This window comes from Mastacembelus armatus, chromosome 21 (assembly GCF_900324485.2).
Source record: "Mastacembelus armatus chromosome 21, fMasArm1.2, whole genome shotgun sequence".
Lineage (NCBI taxonomy): Eukaryota > Metazoa > Chordata > Actinopteri > Synbranchiformes > Mastacembelidae > Mastacembelus > Mastacembelus armatus.
The window spans coordinates 6,575,991-6,585,506 of record NC_046653.1 but is presented as its reverse complement, the minus strand read 5'-3'; positions in this window follow the sequence as shown (position 1 = coordinate 6,585,506).

Genomic DNA, 9,516 nt, shown 5'->3' with positions numbered 1-9,516 from the left:
AAAGCGCTGCCCTTTAATTTAGGTGCATTTTCACTATAGGCTTATGCTGCACCTTTTTTTTAAATAAGTAACTTAAATGACATATGTGCTGTTGTTCAGATTAAATAGTGCAGGCATCCTGTCAGTCTCACTCTCCTGAGGTAGTCACTCAGACTGAATTATCACATTGTTCTCCTCAGATCTCCTGAACTGCCAGTGTTCATTGTACCTCTCCAACCAAAAGCAAAAACTAAACTATGTTCACTTTGGGCTACTACTTCTTATGAGTGGACTGCAGAGATCAGGGCCTGCCGTTCTTTGGGTCACATTTCTGCTGACAAAAAGCACATTAAAAGCAGCAGTTATTGTTTAATATCTCCTGCTAACAGGAGGTCAGTGGAGGAATGCAGTGCCCTTCCCCCTTCTCAGGGAGCAGTGAAGCTATTGTGAACCACAAGCATGCTTTTTTTCATAGGCTGTAGTGCCCTGTTAAACCACAGTCCTAATGACAGAGAAGGATCATCTGGAGACCCAATGGCCCAGCACAACTGTCTGATGAAATATTAGTTTTTGGAAATTGGAGCATGCATGTTTCCAGTTAAGCTATGAACATTTAACCTGAACCCACTCACATATGAACACACACTGGGGTCAAATATCCCAGTGTTAGCTTGTCTATGTTTGCAAGACACCATCATAGCATCTTGAACGATTGTTTTTCACTTCCTTTTTTTTGAGGCTCACAGTGGAAGCGGCACTCTGCGGTCTCATTTCCTAACCGGAGCGGTGCTACACACACTGGGATACATTTGATGACAAGAATATATTGACATTGTGTCCAGATAGTAGGATGTGTTGAAATAAAACTATTGTATCCATCACTGCTAAGCCCACACGTCTCATGATGAAAAACTGATCATCACAAAACTGCCATCCATGCTAGATGGATTTAATAACACTTCTTTAGTGTCAGGGTGTCCATGGGAAAACTGATCTTTGTGAAAATGCTGATGTCTGTCTAAGAACTGCAGTATTAGAGTACAGGAGATTTAAACATTTACTTATTGCTGTGTGAGGCTTGAAGTTTTTAAAAACACAAAACGCACCTTATGATTTATCAACATTACAGTGGTGTGGATGTGGTCTAATAGTAGTTCTTGTGTATTTTATTTCTTACATATCTGTATTGTTTTGGTTCCTGTTTTACCACAAATTTGTGCAAACTTGCTATTTCTGGTAACGGACACATTTTCCTTACAGATGTTGTAACATTTCACTGAAAGAGGTGAAAGGGCTTTGTTCAAGGGCTGCCCTGTTGTTTGCTTTAAAACAACTGCCACATACACTCACATACACACGTAAAATAAGAGCGACAGCCTACAGCTGCAAGTTCTACTGGGACAGCCCTAATGTTTCCTTCCTGGCTGCTGTGGTTAGCTCTTGCAACAAATATGGCTCACACTCCAAAACACGGTGTCAGACAGTTGTGATGGCGTTTCCTAAACTAGGACATGTTTGTATCCCTTCATATTACAGATGGATGTATTGCATCTTTGCAGAGTAAATGTACCACTTAGGCAGAAAAATGCTACGTTACAGTAACAGTGTGTTTGAGTTAGCAGAAATGCCTGCTGAATACTCTTGTTGGGTTTAATCTTTTAACTTGCATTCTTCAGGCAGTGTCCCTGCCAACACACCCAGAAAAATGCACAAGGGTGCAACTCATTTTATTTAATGGCATTAGCACAAGGTTAACCTGGCAACCACCCAGGATGACTTTAGAAAAATGACTTGCTGTGTCTTCACCATGGGCCAGTAAGGAATTCCTTTCTCTTGCAGCCTGGCTGTCAGTTGTGAAACATTTTTTAAATTAATTTATCTACACCCCCTGCTATTTTCTGTCTTTTAGAATTCCTTTATACAGCTATCAATGTGACCTTTTTTTTTTAAAAAGGCAGAGTTAATGTTCAGGTGGCAAATCTACCTGCACTTCTGAGGTTTTTGACAATTATTCACTGGACACAGAGTAATTAGGTTCTACACTAAATCCAGCCCACATTGTTACATTTTAATTCATGCTGCAACAGAGAAGTTGTGTTTCCTGCCAGCAAGACTAATACTTTCCATCTGTGTGTTGTTTAGGAGTCTGTGTATCCCAAATAGTGCCTAATAAGGATCAGAGCAATACAGTTTAACTTAACCCCAAAATATAACAGATACGGAGGGCTTAGACTTGCTGACATTGCTAGAGATGAGTTTTGTACAACATGATCTAACAAAAGCCTAAAAAAAATGTTATTAAACAGTGTGGACAGTAAAACATGCTTAAAAGACTGACTGAGTTTGTACAAACATCTGTATTCGAAAGTTCTGTTTTTTTCATGCTTACATGATGTGCTTATTTTATGCGCAAAAGTTTTGTCTTTTGGTTTGCAGCTTTGTCCTCGCTAGTTTACTGGATCCTCCTTCGTATTCTTGCCTATCACCCCGTTTCTGGGACAGTCAGCAGGGGGGACTGTGGGACAAAGCTCTGGGTCAAAGGGGATGGCAATGCTTAATTTGCAAGGTCACCTTGTTGTACATGGGGGAAGGGGACTAGATATTCTCAATAGTAGGGTTCCTTATAAGTTTTGTGTGTACAGGTTATTTAGGTGTTTTTCCAGTGCTGTGATCATGTAACTCCATCTTTTTTCACAGTCTGATAGTGGACAAAAACATTGTCAGTGGTTGTAGATCCTAATAGAAAACCCCTGCTTTCTGTCATACCGTCAACACCAGCACCCCTCAGTATGGTCGGGCTACAGTTAACAGCATGTCAGAAACACAAAAGAAGCCCCAGTGTTACAGGGAGGAAGGGTGCCTGGTTACCATGGAAACAGACAGCCCTACCCCCGGACCAGATGGTAGTGGTGATGGTGAAGGTGTAGGGGGCTGGGTGTAGGGACCCAGAGATAATTATCTGTCCCTGGTTTCCAAAAACAACAGCTTCTGTGAGACCTAACAAAACAGGTGGTTTAGGCTTGTGTTGAAGACTTCATGTTGGAGGAAGTTTTGTTCCTGGGCTACAGGAAACATTAAGTCACACATTTAAAACATATTCATTTGTTTTTTTGTTTTTTTGGGAACACTGACATTGTGGGCTATAACTTTAACTGGTATCTGTATTGTATTTACCTGGTACCTGTAACTGGTATTAAAAGTCTGCATGATATATTACACACATACCTAAATGTCATTGAAAGCGCTACTGGTTACTGCAATCATTCCTCTTCATAGGGATCATAAAAATCCCTGCATCGCATAACTACTGCAAAAGTTGTTGGTAATCCATGGTTTTCTTCTGTGCAGAAATCATCCTAAAGTTCAGCCAGAGCTATGAGATTTTCATAATCTGGGTTTAACAAATCAATTTGGTATTTCTCAGATTAAGTCTTTTCAAAATACATTTTATAAACAATGAAACTACAATTCAGGTAAAGTGTCACATGTCCCTGCAACTTTGGAAGATATCCGCTTGATGTATTGAATTTAGGCTTCTGAAGCTTAATATCAACTTTGATTATTTTTTTATGGTGGAACTGTAGGTTTTTTGCTCCCATTATTAAATAACATTATTCATGTTATTTTAAATCTCTATGTTGACACCTCCAAGAGCAGCAGGTCTGCTTAAAATGGAGGAATACATTCATTATAAAGTCATTTCTAACTCTGTAATTTGTAAGAAATAAACAAAGTAATTGAGAGATAATTGTTGTTAATAAGAAAACAGTGCAGAGAGTTCATGTAGATACTCTCCTATAACAGAGTCCATGTGTAGCTCCGCTATCCAGCTGCCTGCATCTGGTTGGAGATTTTTTTTTTTATCTGCATACTAACTGAAGCCTGCTTCACTCTCACATTCACGTTCCACTTTCAGTGACACCCTGTTTTGTGTCTTGTTAAACTGCAATTTCTCTGTTTTATCTGCTCAACATTTTCTGTCTTTGATTCATTAGAACTTGTTGACATTTACCAAATGACTAAGCCTTAAACAATACACAAAAGCATGAGCGTAATTGTCATGTACTCAGAGGGTTAAACCCTTCTGCCTTTTTCCTCATAAACACCCTGCTCTGGGGATGTCAGCATTACTGTGCCAAAGAGTCATAAATGCGTAAAAGATTTGGCAGCCATGTTGCCAAGTCTTCGAAGGAAGGTGGACAGAGAGGAATTATGGGTTGAGTAAAACTGCTGCGATCACCATTGATTCAGCATGTACAGCACCTCTCCCCTGGATGACAGGAAAATTAGATAATCTATCAAAGCGGCAGTAAGAGACTGTAAAGGAAAAGATGATTTGTGTGTTTGGAGGCAGGAGAAAACAAAATGAAGCCTGATTATCATTCAGGATCAGTCTAGGGTGGAATAATTAGAACTGAAAATCACATGCAGTTCATTTTAAAATCATTCACGTCAGTCATCTCACACATTTTTTAAAAATCATTTAAAATCAACCTGATGGAACAACAAGAGGTGGTAAGTCTCAGAATTTGAGTTTGGGTGAGTGGTATGTCTTCACATTTGTGTGGGCAGCTTGGACGTGGCTCCTGTCCTGCACATGTGTTTATTCAATCTGGCCCTGCCCTCTCATGTCTGAGTGGTGATGTCATGAAATGAGAGGTTTTCGGGGCTCACATGCACCTCACATTAGGCCAAAGTTAGTCTTTTGGAGACTTCAGGGTAATGCTTATATGTGGTTGGGACATGTTACACATTCTCTCGTCATGATCAAAAGCATTTCCCTCCTGGAAAATCCAGACTACAGTTGTGGACTGCAGATTTACCTTCTTTTAAAAATAAGATGACTTATTTATACACAGTTGATCATCTATGTGCTCCCAGCTGTTGGAGGTGAACTGACGCAATGTGTACATTTGAACTGAAGGGAGGACAGGCTGCAGGATACAGCATCAAACAAGGAACTGAGGAAACTAAAGAGAAGAATACTAAATGGTCTGTTACTTTTCATAATAATGTGGTGCAGTTCTAAGCAGTGACACCTTATTACCAACCCACTGTTGCTTCATACATGAAAATAAGAGAAAGAGACAAACTTAATTAAAGGCAAATGTCTCATGTCATTCTCAGTCACATGCAGCCATTCTCATGTAACACCCTTGTGTGAGTTCCTCCCATTTAAAATGCAAACTCAAACAGAGCCACAAATGTGAAAGAGTGGCTGCTGTTGAGAAGTGCAGAAGGAGCTAGTAAACAGACCTTGAACAGTTTGCAGGTTAGAAAATACAACTAAGTGCCTACTGTCTGACAATGAGCAAGCAATAAACAATGCCACTTAAAGTCGAGGAGCATACCAGAGAGGACATGGGGGCAATGACTTTTTACTGCTTTTCAGCTTTCTCTGAGTCCATGGGCTGATTGGATGAAACCGCCTACAAACTGATGGGCTGTGCCATATTGGCGGGCTTGGCAACCTTAACTGAATAAAAAAGACAGTGCAAAAATAAAAAGACTGTGAGCTTTGTCTCCTAGTGGCTCTTCCAATTGTACCTTGTGTTCTCCTTCAGAGCATTAACAGGACCACTCAGGAAACTGTTTTGCTGGTGTCTTTTCTTCAGTGCAGTTGTCAGTAGGTGTAAATTACTGGGGACTACATTGCAGCGGGACTTGTCAGGAAATGGTCCAAGTGTTTTGCAATTAAGTTAAAATCAAAATCAAACAGCCTAAACTAATAACACCAAAGCTTAAGATAAACATCATACTGAAATCATGGATTTAATTAAACTACATTTGACTGTGAGATTCTAGATTGATGAATAATCCAAGGCAGAAACAGCTGTGGGGAACGTTTGAAAAAGGTTAAATAAATGTTAGACATATTCTGAAAAGTAAACCAAACTTTGTCCGGATTGTCTGTTCATCATAACCATAGTGAAGTGGTTTCAACCTAAAAGACCAATGGTCAGTCAGTCACAGTGGAATTTTCAGTGATGTTACTGAAATTATTGGGACAAATCAGTGTTTGTATAAATGTGTTGCACAAGTAAAATTTCCTGTTACATCAAAATACTATTGAGAATTCAGTATGAGCAAAATATTTGAAAAAAAGGGCTGATATGGACCTTAGTCCAAATCAGAAACAATAAAAGAAAAAACACATATTAAAATGCATACCCAGGGTACTCTGGAGTCTAGTAGAGTGTTGAATGTTTAACGCAATGTACATTAAATTGTTTTCTTGGGCAAATGTACATTATCAGGGATCATTTTGTGACAGAAATGAAATAATTATGTGTAGCAAACATTTGATCTTCTTTCTAAAAGAGTAGCATTATTTATTTAACCCGTGGGGTGGTCCTGACCCCCATGTTGACTTCTTGCAGGGTATGACACTTACTTTCTGTTTTGTGTGTCTGTGATTCACAAAGTATATCTTATGCTTTTGATGTAACAACAAAACATGAAAAATGATTCTGATGCTGCTGAGCAAGATCCAAAAACAGTTCAGACAATGTAAACATCAATAGCAAACTTTGTCTGTCTCTCACCAGTGGGTCCGTAGTATTTGATTAACTAATTCTTCGTGAATTTTCACTTGTGTCTTCTCTGCCAAAGAAGTGTGCTGTTTTTCACAAAAACACAACAATAGATTTATAGCAACAGCTGTGTCCTTTCCCAGATGCATGTATTTTTTTCTGGTCAAGCAGTAAAACAGCTGTATCCACTGCTTGAAAAATGATCTATACATTCAAGGAGACTGACCTCCTCCATTTGAGGATGCACATGCAGCATGGGGTAGAAAGCAGCTTCTACAGTCTCATTCTTCAGCACAGTGTATGATAGGGATATATTTCACTGGAAATGAAGAAACATACTGGTAGCTACTCCAGTTGGATTTTAAAGTTAATACAAATGTATTGCATTAGGATTCTGGGGTCCTGTTTATATCTATTTTCTTTCTTTCAGAAGCCTGATATGTGTCTGCCTGTGTGATTTCTAGTGATCTTCTGAACTGATCTGTATTCCACAAAATTATTTCACAAAATGTGTTTGAAACATTAGTGAACAGTGTGAGTTTCTTGTTTTTCCTCATGTGTTAGTTCAAACCTTGTATTGACCTAGTTGGACATTGTGTTTTTTGAAGCCAAGCCAATATCACATTTTAGGAACAAAGAAAATGGGTTTTCTCCTTACTTTACCAGTACTTTACAGGTGCACATTAAGTGTCAGGTGTCTGAAAAACAGCTGCACCTCCCGTATCCCTCTGGCCAAATGACAAATAAATCAGAACAAGCAGCTTGGATTTTGTGTGAGGGAGCAATGTCAGTGTTTGAAAAAGGGTTAGCAAGCAATTCAGGAAGAGAAGGTTGAGTTTGAAAATGTGCAGTTCACCCTAAAGAAGAACAATCAAGGCACCAGGTGAGGTTATGCATGAAAGTCAATGAACTGAGTGCACAATGGACATCACGTAATTCCTGTGGTCAAGAAGAGGATGCTCTACAACGCTCATGATAATGACAGAGCACCAAAGTTAGTCAAGTGGTTCTCCTTTTGTTACCATTTGTTAGAGAATCAATCATTGTCATAATTGGTTCCCAGCACATAAATCCCACAAGGCCACAGCCCTAAGTACCAGAGGACCAGGACAAATAAAAGGCTCATTTGACAAAGGCCAAGATTCACTCAGTGACCTGGAAATGTTATTCTTCTGTATCCAGTGGAACCAGTCCAACCCCACTCCCTCATGAAACCAAATATTGACCTTTAACAATATGAATGAGCCTCACCCTATGTACCAGACAATGTAAATGTGCAGGATTGTTAGGTTTTGTGGTGTTATGTGTGTTTGAGGGAGGAGGACCCACACGTAGATATAGTGGTAAGAGTGACTTTATTAAAGTTTGTGGGACGAGACGAGCATCTCGGTCCCGATTAAAAATTGCCCCGTGGTGCAGTGAAGGCTGGGTGGGTTGGCGTGGACAGAGACGTGACCTGAGGAGAGATATCCTCGGTGAGAAAAGCACTTAGTCATTGAATATTAGCCAAGGTAAGTTACTACCAGGTAGGCAGACTGACGAACTGGCGATGTGACTGAAGGAAACCGGGGCTTATATTGGCGGGGAAGTGATTACTGGAGGGCGTGAGGTCTCGCCTCACACACCTGCAGGAGATCAGACAAATGAGGAGGACAAACACAGGAGGGAAAGGGAAACGGAGACAAAAGGAGAGAGAGGGGAAAAGAGACGCCCAGTCGCCTCATGACAAGGATGTACAATAACATACAGATGACGTGCAAACAGTGACAACAGCATGGAATGATAGACAGGAGAGTAATCACGTCATGTATAGTATATATATATATTCACCATTCAGTTATAAGCACTGAGAGAGTGCATTTAGTGAACACATTCTCCTGTCCTACACATCAGCAACTGGCAATTCAACAAAACAGCCAGTCTCATAATGCTCATGTGGTGGATGACTTTGTATAGAGCACCTGTTTACCAGGAGGCTGCTGATTGGATGTGTATCTTCATGTTACTGTCACCTCTTCTTTTATTAGGGCAATGTTATCAGAGTTGTTCAATATGACACCAGCATCTTTGTCAATCAATATTAGCTTCACTTGCAAACCAGGAGGTAATGAATGTTGCCTTTCATTCTGTGACGCACACTGACGAAGTCCTCACACCATGAACAAAAAACAGCTGACAAACACCCTCAGGTTTGCCTTAGGCAACTCCTGATCCTTTCTGCACTGAAACGTAGGCTGCAAAGGATTGAAAGATCATGATTAATTACGTGTCAAAATGGGGAAGAGGGATGCCATCACAGCAGCGTACTGCTGCCAAATACTCTCATATTCCAATTTACAGTTGGCGTTACTGAAATATTTTAAAATAAGACCTGTCCTCAATTGTTGGGACAGCAGTTAAGATAAATGTACCCACCAACACAAACAACAGCGTCAGGGTGTGATATGCGCTCAGGAATCTGCTAGCAAAACAATGGGATTAATGAAAGATAACAGGAGAATCTATTTTTGTGCCATGAACTACACAGAAGTAATGGGTAATATCTCAAATAGGAAACTCTCAGAGAGCATACATACTGTTATCACCTAGCAGTATGGTCAAAGCCATGGATTTCAAAAGCAGGTGGTAGTTCTGCACAGTCTTGAGGCACAGATTAGTGGTACCTATTAGTTTAACCCTCCTGTTGTCTCCCGGGGTTAATGGGTTAATTTGACCCATTTTCAAAAGTTAATATGTGATAACTTTAGTTTTCTTCCATATAACTAACTAAAAGTGACATGGATGGTTCTCTACTATAAGTGTAAAATATATGTTAATATGTTGGAAACAAGTTCACTACAAAAAAAATTGGTGATCATGTTACACCATATGCTTTATAAGCAGTCACAACAGAATGGGTCAATTTGATCCAGGAGAAGAAAAGGTGTGCCGTAAATTTGAAGACAATACTGTCAGACACTGTCAGACAGCAGTACCTGCCCCCCCCCCCTTTTCTTTAGTTTCT